General features: G+C 40.1%; 1 protein-coding gene across 3 annotated transcripts in view; it reads left to right on the top strand.

Moving 5' to 3' along the window:
• The first annotated feature begins 1,443 nt into the window (after positions 1-1,443).
• srrm3 (serine/arginine repetitive matrix 3) overlaps positions 1,444-12,023 on the top strand; it is a 60,286-nt gene continuing 49,706 nt past the window's right edge. For all 3 annotated transcript variants that reach the window (XM_088279584.1, XM_088279583.1, XM_088279582.1), the window contains exon 1: positions 1,444-1,648. The gene's annotated coding sequence lies outside the window, so the exon portion shown is untranslated. The remainder of the gene's footprint in view (positions 1,649-12,023) is intronic.

Below are 12,023 nucleotides of genomic sequence, written 5' to 3'. Positions count from 1 at the left end.
ACCAACTTTGGGGCAACAGTATGAAGCCTCCGGCCTTCCTGTGTGGAGTTTGGGTGTTCTCACCGTGCCCGCGTGTTTTTTTTTTCTCCGTGTACTGCGGTTTCCTCCCACATTCCAAAGACATGGTAGGGAAATGGAACACTAAATTGTCCCTATGTGTGATTGTGAGCGCGAGTGGTTGTTCCTCTTGTCTGGAAACCAATTCAGGGCCAGTTGCTACTGGGATAGACTCCAAAAGAAGCAGCTTAGATAATGGATGGATGTGTCTTTCTGAAGAGGTTGTGCGCATTTTTCCCAACACATTATCTCAAATTATTTTAATTCCTCTTTTGGAATGATTTCATATCCCCCGACTGACAAATTGTTTGACTTTTTTTCATATTATACGTCACATTAATGGTCTAATGGACTAATCTTTTGTCTCCTTTTTATATATTACTTCTAGAAAATAAATCAATAAAAATGGTATTTGAACTTGGTTGAATATAGTGTATATATTTTTACATCATCCATTTTTCAAATGTAAGGAGTAAACGTAAAAACTCATCAGTAAAATTACAGTTACAGAAAGTTTTAGAAAATTACAGAAAGATGTTGAACTATCTAAGTCAAGTGAAGTATCTTCATTACAGACACCAGGCGGCCCCAAAGAGCAAAAACGCGGCAAATACTAATTACATAACCCCCCAAACAGAACACAACAGCATATGAAAGACGCCAATAGCATATAAAACGGTAGAACGAATAAGAAAAAACACACAGCAGCACACAAATCACTAAACAAAGCATAAAAACCGAGAACAAAAGAATAAAACGAAACAGCATTTAAAATAAACACTAAAGCAAATGACACAAAGCAACCAATTTTAAGCACAACAGCATATGAAAAAAGCGCAAATCAAAGCAACAAAAAAACGAAACACAACAGTGCATTACAAAAACAAAAAAAAACTTATCTAAACAAACAGTAACACAAAACCATAGAAAAATGACAACACAATAACCAAACAAAACAACTAAACGTTAAACACAAGAACATATAAAAAACACTAAAACGAACAACTAAAGAAAACAACAAAAATCTAATCAGTCCTCCCCACCTGTTCTATCATGTCTATGTATTTAATGTTGTTATGTTTCTAATTATAGGCTTTTTAATATGCTGTTATGCTTAGTGTTTTTGTTCTTTTGTTTAGTTAGTAGTCGTATTTTTTTTTGCTTTTGTGAACTGTTTATTGTGATTTTGTTTCGTAGTTGCGATTTGTACTTCAGCGCCACCGTAAAGGTCCAAGTCACCACCTGCACGTCTTAATTCTGCCAGTAGATGTCGCAATCATCGAGCTCTCGACGTTACACTCTGACACTCCCCTTCGATAGAGGGCGCTGTTTAGTGGCTACCTCAGCAAAACGTTAATTTCCCCTTCTTCTGCCTTCCCCACAGCTCCTCGCTGAGCTGTCCACTTCAGCACCACAAGCCGAGCGTCGACTGCGAGGACTAGCTAATGCCGCAAAGCAGGAACGGCGAGGACCAAGCCACGGCTCTACAACATCAGCACCAGCTACCCAGTCCACAAGACCGAGGAACGTACGCCGACAGCGGCTGGGGACGCCCCCCGATTCCGTGGCCGAAGACTGCGGGAAAGGAAAGGTAAGAGTTTGGGAAGAAGCTTAAATAGGATCAAGTCGATAATAATGTGGCATCACCAAAGGGAGGATAACACGCTGATGCCGTAAATATTTTGTGCGTGTTGCCTATGGCAGCATGTGAATGTTCGAAAAGATTGTTCAGTTGTTAGTTTTGGTTGACAAAGGGCGACACGGTGTAGTGTTGTTGCCACAGCCTCTCCTCGCTGTGCAGATGGTGCGGTTATATCGCTCGTCCATGAATCGCAGCCTCCCCGCGGCCAGCTGCCGCTTCATTGTCAAGCCGCTCGCCCCCTCCCTTTCCGTCCCCCGTCTGTCTCCTCCTCCGCCTCCAGCCACGGGACAACATGTCACATCTTTCTTTTTGCTGGGGTTAAATGAAAGCAGCTCGTGCGCTTTATTTGCTTGACACGCGTTATAAATCTCGAACGCACTCACAAGCTATGCTCAAAGTGGAAGTACAGATACTTGTGAAAAGGGGAAAAAATCATATTCCTTAATGTTGCTCCTGTCCCTGATTTTTTTCTTTCATATTTTTTTTCAATCACTTGCTTAAACTTTACACCTCTGCGTCTTTTTTCCATGTTATCATTCTCAGAAAGTGAAAGGAGTAACGAGCCTGTTTGGACAAAGTAAGGAGTCGAAAGAATAAATCTGTTTCCAATGTAGGGCAGCAATGTAAAAAGTTGTCAGAAAAGTAAATACTCAAGTAAAGTACAGATATACCTGAAAAATATTTGACACTTCAGATTACATGGTAATCAGTTATTTTAGTAACTAGTCATCAACAAAGCATCAAATATTTAATAAGTTTGTTTATAGAATGAATTAGAATGAAATACTTTGTTTTCTGTTTATTTTGGTTATCCTTTTGTCATTTATATTTTACAGTTTGACCTCCGTTTTTTATGCTGGGTTAGTCTCAGAACTTGTGCTGTAAATGTTTTTAACTAATTAATCACAAACAATTTCCACGATTAGTTGTGATTAATAACATTTTCAACCACTTTTTTTGCAAAGCTTAAACAGATATTTATTTTAAATAATATCTTGGAATTAATGCAAAATCACCAAATATGAAGAATATTTAATTCAAAGGCGGTTCTATTAGCTTTCTGTGATTCTTGAATACGATTTAAACGAAGACATCTTTGCAGGTATTCTTCTTAGAACCATTTCTCAAAACTACCCATAAGCACCACACTCCAGCTGTGTTGGTTTGCAAGGACCGGTGGTAACTTGAGCACCGTGTTTTGTTCTGAGATGATGCGCTAAAGATGTACAGCTAAGACGATCCAGTATTTGTAAAGTATGCTAATTATTTTTTAAGTAAATCTGAGTTAAAATATTTGACTGAGTTAAAAACATTTTGATTAATCTCTACAGTTAACACTGTAATTTTGGCAGCCCTACTCAATAATCTGAATCAGAAATCAGAAAGGCCTTTATTGTTATTGTACTCAGTGTGCAACAAGATTAGAGAGCTTCCCTCTCCAGTGCAATACAACAATAATTTTATTAAATATATAAATTAGATTAATTAAAGCGTAAATAATTGAATAGAAAATAAATATGAAGAAAATAAATAATAACACATTATGTCGCTGCTACAACAACAGTAATTTTGTTTAGGTCAACATTGCAGAAAATGTTGCTTGACAAAAATTGGATGCTAGAAATTTAAGTAGTCGGCGCAACTGACTACTATTAATTTTTGGGGGTTTTGGTCTGCGCTGATTCGGTTATTTGGTGGAACAAAATTCAAATAACTGATTAATTGATTGGTTAATTTAATTCAAAAATATGTATAATGAATAAAGTAAAGGTCCCTTGACGCTCACAACAATATGGATATGGCTTTGACCGTCCTGTCGTGTTTAACTATACAACCAAAAGACAAATCATCCTTTTTAATTTTTTTTTTTATTGATTTATTTTTTTGGCCGAATATTTAATTTTGTATTTAATTTTTTTGTGGTGAGTGTGGTAGAGAGGGTTTCTTTGTCATCTTTGCGTTATGTTTTAATGTATGTAAAATGTAATTGAAGCATGATGATGCCGAATTAGTGAGATAGTCTCGGAAAGCTGTCTTTGAGTGACATTGCGGCTGTGGGCGAGAGAGGCTCAGGTAAGGGAGGATATTGATAGCGGGATTATTGTGTTTTGGATGAGGCTACTCAGAAATGTCAGAGCTGTGGGTAATAGTATGCTAGATTTCCTCCTTTACATTTACTTAAGTAACTTTTTGGATTAAGTGTAATTTTAATGCAGCATACTTTTACTTTTATTTCAGTTTTTTTTTTTTTTTTTGTTAAGTTGAAATGCTACTTTTACTCTGTTACATCGAGCCACACATTTGTTTTGCTTTGTCACAGACACTTCTGCCTCGGGTGCAGTCATGTGACATTACTAGCGCTGTTTGACCCCGTTTCACTAATCCAACGCATCCAGGCAGACATGACTGCACACGTTCCCCCACATTGCTGAGTTTTAGACGCGACTTATTTACACGAAGCGTGGCACACTCACTCAATGTTTACCTTGCGGCACAGATGTCAAACTTGAGGCCCGAGGAGAAGATCTGGACGGCCTCATCATTTTTTGTGGCCCGCAAAGGAAAATCATGTGCATTGACTTTATGCGTCCTGCTGAATACAAAATTGTGAATTGTCTTCACTTTTTACAAATCTTGACATGCTACAAGCCTTTTTTTAACTGGCTTCTGATTTAAAAACTAGTTATCCATCCATTTGTCATGTATATGTGATAATAAGAGGCAATTAAAAGTTATAAAGGCCCTCTCAGGGAAACCCTAACTACGCTCTAAAAACAGTTCAAAATAACCCAAGTTTGGGTCAAAAATGGACCGATCCAATCCGAAGTTACTCACCAGTTACTTTGAGGACTACTTTTTACGTTTACCCACCTCTGGCAGCACATCTGTTTGGACCCAGCTATATATTGTCATTAACCTGAGATTAGCAACTTCCATTCCGCAGTTGTGCTCCTGCATTCAAGCATCCTTGAGGCAGCCTCAAACTGCTCCTCCCCCTGTCCTACTTCCCTCCACTCAGGAAAGCGAGGACACAGGGTCGAGCGAGTGGCATCGGAAGAGCAGCAGGAGCACCCTCTGCTAATTCAAAGCCTAATAGATGGAGATCTGTGGGGAACATTTAGTCAGAACAATTAAGATCAGCTTCTGCTTGAAACTGCAGCTCAGCACCACCGGCCGGGCTTTATGCTTTCACGTCAGGTGGCAACGTCTTTGTGTTTTTTCTGAAAGGTTTGTCGGTAAGTGGGAGAGAAGATGAGGGGTGATATTTTTAGTGCTGTATGAAGTGTTACTTTAAGAAAGCTTAAAGGGTGTGTAATAAAAAAAAATGCAGCCATTGGCAGCCTTTGTAGTATGACGCATGAAAGTGTATGAAATCCTACATCAATCGCTTTCCACTGATAACTTGACTGCATATGAATTCAAATGCTTTTTAGTGGAGTAGTGCTAAACTATTAGAACATCTGCTTCATATTTCCCAGATTCATATCTTTATGTGACATTTTCGCGTTCCCCCCCCCCCTTCAGGTATTCGGCTTTATTTCAATGTATCAGGAGTTAGATTCTCCTTCAACAAACAATACTCTCAAATTTGACTTTGATATTTAACCTAGAGTGTGACATAATAATGCTCTCAGGTGGTAATGGAATCAACTTTTTTTTCTTTGCTGTAGATGCCGTATTGCTTCAAGCAGGTCCACAAAAATAGAAATAAATTCAAATAACATAATTGGTAAAATGCAGCTGTTGATGCCTCCACTACAGGTCTTCCATCGGGTTTAATTTTACTCTAAAATTATCACCAGACATACAATCTGAGCTGCTACTAATCTGTTAATATATATTTTCAATGAATTTATTATTGATTCTGGTGTTTATTTTAGCTTTGGTGATTTGGTAAATAAGATTCCTGTATCTGGAGTTGGACCGGATTTCATTTAGATTTTTTGGGCTTTTCAAGGCACATATAGACAAGCGGAATCGTAAGCTATGTGCTTTGATTGTTCCGTCTTGTCGTTGCCAACTACCCGCAAGCATACCACACCGTCTTTTCCTTGTTTGAGGTTATAGCGCAGATGACTTATCAGCGTAAGCAAATCCCCACACTGGCCTTATAGCAAAATTGTCTCATAGTGCTCGGACAGAGAAAATAGCGAGCCAATCGTTCTGTGTTGAAGCGTTTCCATTTCTAATCGTTTCGTGTACCCATATTTTCACCAGAAGTCTCTCACACACACACACACACTCACATACACACCCACACACACACAGAAATGCACTGTCTCTGTTGTCACAGTCTGTTTTTGATGTCTTATCTCACAAAGTATTTCAGACCATTTTGCTTTGCAGTGTAGGTAGGCCGGTGCATAGGCAGTTATTTAAGTCTTGCTCACTGTCGAGCTATTTTTGGTTTCTGTTTCTTTTATTTGTTGACTTTTTGCAGTTCAATGTCATTTCACAAGCCTGTGTGGATAAAATCTGGTGAAATGTTGCTCACATTTTCCTATTAATTTTCGATCGATGTTGGTGTAACTATGGAAAATAGCCAAGCACTCATGTTGTCGCCAGTTCCACCTAAGTGCAATATGTTCACCCAATCCCAGATGTCAAAAGCAGCCGTCATGTAATGAAAGAATGCGGAATTAAGTCCCATGCTGACACATTGAACTTTTGCCAAGCAAGTAAATGAAGCACCAAACAGTCAGAATGGCTTCTGACACGGACAATTCGACATGGTCAGAAGGTTCGCGGATTGAACCCACAACATTCGTCGGGTTGGAAGATGACCTCCAGCAAAACACTTTTCTAGACCCTTATGTTAATGTTCTTGAAAGCATGTGACATCTGAAATTGAGTCTTCGGGCAATCTGCTTCGTAAATTTCATTTTCAGAGTTCAACTCTTCCTCAGTGGGAGGCTTTTAAGCAACTTGGAAGATCACAAGAGCGTCTGCTTCAACTTGTGATCAAAGGGGAAATTTCGTCCCACATTGCACTCCTTCTCGGGAAGATGGGCAAAAAGACACAGATGAAAATTTAGATCAAAGATCGGAACTGAATAATTTAACTCGACTTGTGGAGTTGGAAGGAGGGTGTTGATAAAGAATTTTGTCCTTCCCGCATTTATTCCCAGTTATTCATTTAGGAACTTGCTTGCTCACAAGTACTTCAACTCAATTGCTCATTGATGTATTTGTGCAATAACCTTTTTAAACGTTTCAATCTGGACAATACACTGTATCTACCATCTGATATGCGCTCTATTTGAATTTGAGCAAAACTGGTTTACTGAATTCTATAGACTTTTGAGAACGTGAGGTATTCTATTAGAGCTGTGCCCTTTTGAAGCCGCCACTCAGCAAGTGTTCAAAGGGCACTGTTAGACTGCTTGTTAGCCGTCTCTGGACTGTGTGCATGCATGTGGGCGTCTATGTGTGGTACTATCCCCCAGGGAACCATTTTCTCTACCTCGCCAACTTTGAAGCTGTTTTGAAGATCCTTAGATCAGCGTTAGAGGAGGGAAGACGTGGATGATGGAGGAGAGAAAATATGACAAGATACTTATTGGGGATATTTGGTGGGTGGGACTTTACTTGACTGTCAGATGGAGAGATCATTCCATCCATCTATTTTCTGCCGCTTATCCGGGGGCGGGTCACGGAGGCAGTAGCTTCAGCAGGCAAGCCCAGACATCCCTCTCCCCAGCCGCATCCGGAGGGATCCCCAGGTTTTCCCAGACCAGCCTTCGGCGCATCCTGCCGGTTGGACATGCCCGGACCACCTCACCAGGGAGGCGTCCAGGAGGCATCCTAATCATGCCCGAGCCACTTCATCTGGCTCCTCTCAACTTGGAGGAGCAGCGGCTCGACTCTGAGTCCCTCCCAGATGATGGAGCTTCTCACTTATCTATGAGGGAGAGCCTGGACACCCCGTGGAGGGAAGGGAAGCCTTTGCAAAGTCCATCCTTCACAGAAAACTAAGCCGACTTACTGCGGGCAATGTCGACCGAACAGCCCATATTGGGCTTCTCCAAGTCCACAAAACACATGTAGATTGGTTGGGCGAACTCCCATGCACCCTCGAGGACCCTGCCAAGAGTGTAGAGCTGGTTCACTGTTCCACGGCCAGGACGAATGGCACACTTTGCAGAGAACAAATGGTGTGAAAATGTCTTTTTTTTTCTTAGCATTGCTAATGCACCAAAAATTTAGCTTCCCAAAGGTCAATTTTCAATTTCGGTTCAAAACATGTGATGACGCAAGCATGTGCGGACAGCCCGCTGAGCTGAGTGAAGATGGTGCCTTGGCACAGGAAAATTAGCCCAGAGCCAATATTCCCTCGCCGCGGCATCCCATCGTGAATTGAGGAAATTGGCAGAGGAGGGACAAATATTTGCAGAAACGAGACAATCATCCATCATTGATGTCATTTCCTCAAGACTACAACGGCAGTATAATGTGAATGTCACTTCGTTGACTAATGTCAGAAATCAACAGTTCCAATGGCTCACTTATTAGTATCGGCACATATTTCTACTTAATGCTTTGTTTCAAGTGAGTAAATTGAAAACAAACATGATCATCACTGTTACTCTTCAGAATTTTGCAGATACAAACACAATCTTGAATGGTCCATATCCCAAGCGCATATTCGACGTGACTCATAAATATGTACAGTATAGTTTTGATATGATGCTTATATATTGCGTTGGCCAGTGGTTGTGTTATTATTTTGGCCAATGCTGAATGCTATTTTGGTTGACGGTTCATCAAGTGCAAGTCAAGTCCGGGGAGTTGGCTGTATCATTTGTCTCAGTGTACCAATTGAAAATGCGCCGCCAAAAACGCTAAGCTCATGTTCGGAAGCATACAAGTTCCCTGTATGGCGAAAATGTGTACGCCTACTCGTAATTAGATGAGAAAGGCAGCGCAAATGTGATTATGATTTTTGGGAAAATTCAAGGTTTTTAAGCGCGGGTAAGGGTACGAAAAAAAATATGTTTATGTACATCCAGTGTCATGAATATCCAATTCCACTCCCAGCTTTAATAAACTATTCTGTCTATGAAGGGGCATGAGTGAAATGTTTCATTTGTGTGGTGAAGTCATTTTTAATGTGTCAATGTGTGCTACATACGCGGATAATGAGAGGGGAGAATGAGTCACTCAAAGACAATGAGGAGCTTCTCAATCGAGGGAATGAGAGCCTCAGTAATCAATTGGTGAATGTCTCTTTTTTTTCCTCTTTTATTAAACAATGAAACAACTAAATCCCTAATTAACATGTCATCCACTCGAGCCAAGCTGAATAGCCAGTTACATTTGTCCACAACATGCAACTCGAGCAAGAGTGTAATTGCGCTGGACGAGCGGTGCTGTCTGGCTTAATGAGTGACAGTTTCTCATCGAGTGAAACCAGCAGACAGCAGCAGATGACAAAATGTCATCAGAGCCAAGAAGCGCTGCGGGATACAATTCCATTTATTTGCCCACAAGATGGGAAATAGGAAAAGAAAAGTGATGCTGTGAGCAAAACCGCCGCTAAAAATACGATGCAGAGCTTTGACCTTTTGCAGAACAAAATAAATAAATTATATATATATATATATATATATATATATATTATTATTATTATTATTATATATATATATATATATATATATATTTTTTTTTAATTAAGTCACACCAACAAGCTTTCACCCAGACATGACTCTAGTTAAGAAGTTTGGGAAATTATTAGGAGCAGGGGTGGCGCTCAAACTGCACGGCAACCTGGTAAGCTTCCACTTCAGGGAGAGCGTTGGCAGGTAATAGATATGGATAGTGACTTGTGAATTATTTAGAAGCTTGATCGGGTGTTGTGTGGCAGGGAGATGCTGGCTGACACTGGACTGAGAGGGAAGGAAGTGAGGACCCCCGTGGTAGTTGCCGTCTCCTCTCGGAGTAAGCACTGGAACTGTTGAGCTCATGTTTCTGCTTGGTCTGCTGTTCAATGATGGGAAATGTAAGAATGTTTTCTGGCTAACGCTTTCACATAGGATGTCAACACAATTAATCCATTAAAACAGATGGAAAGATGTCTGGAGTTTTTAATTCCTGCCAAGTGTTCATTTGGAAGGAAATTAATATCATACAATACGTCTCATAATTTGACAGTGAATCATAATTTTAGGGAACTCATTTATTTATTTATTTATTTTTTTGTGAGTATATCGAAAGTTTCAGGAAAATTTCCTTTCAGCAATGATGTCCCCCATCATCCAACATTGGGATTTCAGTTGAAAACATTTCGATCGACTCAACTCTTTTTTTTTTTTCTTGACTGTCTTACACAGACGTTCAAATCATTGCAATACGAGCATAAATCAGTGAGGCATGCTGGGAAAGAGAAAATGACATGCCAAGATGAACATCATTACCTTTGAATAAATACAATTAATGAAGAGTGCTCTTTAATGGCCAGTCTGGCTCAAAAGTGGTTTCCACAAGTTTTAATTGTCACCATTCCTTTTTTTTTCTGTCTTCCACTCCAGCAACTATTAGGCATTTCTTATTCTCTCTTTTTTTTATTTTTTATTAATCCCTTTTGATTTGTGAATGTTTGGCAGGCATTCAGCTGAATTTGCATTGCAGTCCAAAAAACAAAAAATACAAAAATCAACAACTTATGCTAATCAGCTTCAGTAAAAATCTTGCCATTATTGCTGAACCAGAACAGAGAAGAAAATTTGGCTTTATCTTCTGATGGGGGATACCAAGCAAAGTGAGATCTCCTTGCGTGCGACAGCGCTCTCATTCTCTTCCTCCATTCCATGTTAAGTGTTGCACCCACCACGTCACCAAATAACTCAGTGCCTACTTGTTAACTTTTAAATAGGCCGCTAGGCTGGTCACAACTTTGAAGACACCTCTGATGATAAATTAGAAGACAAGCCTAGGAGGCCCATTATTTTTGTCCAGGCCCTGTTTCATGATTTTTTATTTTTAAATAATTCTGTTGAACCACAATTCAAAAACGCAATACCTGATTTTCTTTGGTTAATTTTCATTGCATTGTTCTTCGATATTGCTTATGTCAAATTCAAGTTATTTTCTGTGACCACTGTGGGTTTTTCTTTGATAAAAAGACGAGTGACAACAATTTTGTCCTCGTGTGCTTCGGCCTGGACCGGGGAAGCTTTGAGGTGAGCTGCTCTGAGCTGCTCTTGGATGTCCACTTGGAATATATGATGCTAGTCGAATGGCACTTCTAATTTGCTAGTGGAATTGTTTTAGTATATTGGCCAATCTCATGAACGAGACACTTTATCTCTATTTTAGTTTTGTGCCATCTCCATTCACACTTTTAATGCTTATGATGAGGTGTGGCACGAAATGAAAGTTTCCGCACACAAAAGACCTCAACGCAAATACTCAAGTGGAGTCGACTCACTCGTCATTCTGCCATCTTCCATAGCCACAGGAAGTATCTGACTTGCTTCTCTCGCTTGGTCACAGCATGTGGCCTGTGTATTTGAAGGATTGACTGCAGTGCAACCGGGAGGTCTGCTCGCAGACTCTCAAACATTTTCAACCATGAAGCGCACACGTTTTAATATTCCTCATGTCACTCATGGTTGTGGACACTGGCTTTTTACTGACGGAGTTGCGTCCCCCTTTCAGCTTATCTCTCTCTTTCGCATCTGTATTCTGCTTTCTATCCCCCGACATCAATTAGCCTCCTCATATCCTATGTTGGGTTTAAAGGACTCTGTTTAGAGTCTGGCTTAGTTCAGTAATCATTTTAATCTTTCTCCCCCTATCATCTGTTATGAGATGCAATTATGTGAAAAGTTAAAAAAAAGGAAAACAGGAGTCACTTGCTCAACAGAGACGTATGGTAGAATGCTGTGCAGGAAACAGATGGTGATGGGGGAGGGAAAGGGCAAAGGGAGGGGCGGAGCCTAGTTAGGTGCGCTGCCTGGCCAGAGGATATTACAGCAAGCTTGCATGGACACACTTCCCCAGAGGATTATTTAACTGGCTGGAGAAGGCCAAAGAAGGGCTGCGGCAGTCGTAGATTAGGGGGGATGGGGTGGGATTATGTTAGCCGGGGAACAATTTTTTTCATCTTCGAGTGTTGCAATTTGATTTATCTTGAGAGGGCAAGTCGTTGAATTTGATTATTAATAGAAACAAGAACCCAAGTGTTATTTATATATCAAAATGCTGGAGACAGAATAAGAAGCAACTGATAAACAGTCACTAGTCAAAACCACTACTCGGTTTGTTTTTTATGACCAAATGTAGCCATTTAATAAATTATACCAGACAATCGAGAGTAGCATGG

This window comes from Idiotropiscis lumnitzeri, chromosome 17, assembly GCF_059441095.1.
Source record: "Idiotropiscis lumnitzeri isolate Australia: NSW breed Sydney's pygmy pipehorse chromosome 17, RoL_Ilum_1.0, whole genome shotgun sequence".
Lineage (NCBI taxonomy): Eukaryota > Metazoa > Chordata > Actinopteri > Syngnathiformes > Syngnathidae > Idiotropiscis > Idiotropiscis lumnitzeri.
This window is presented reverse-complemented; position numbering and strand designations above follow the sequence as displayed.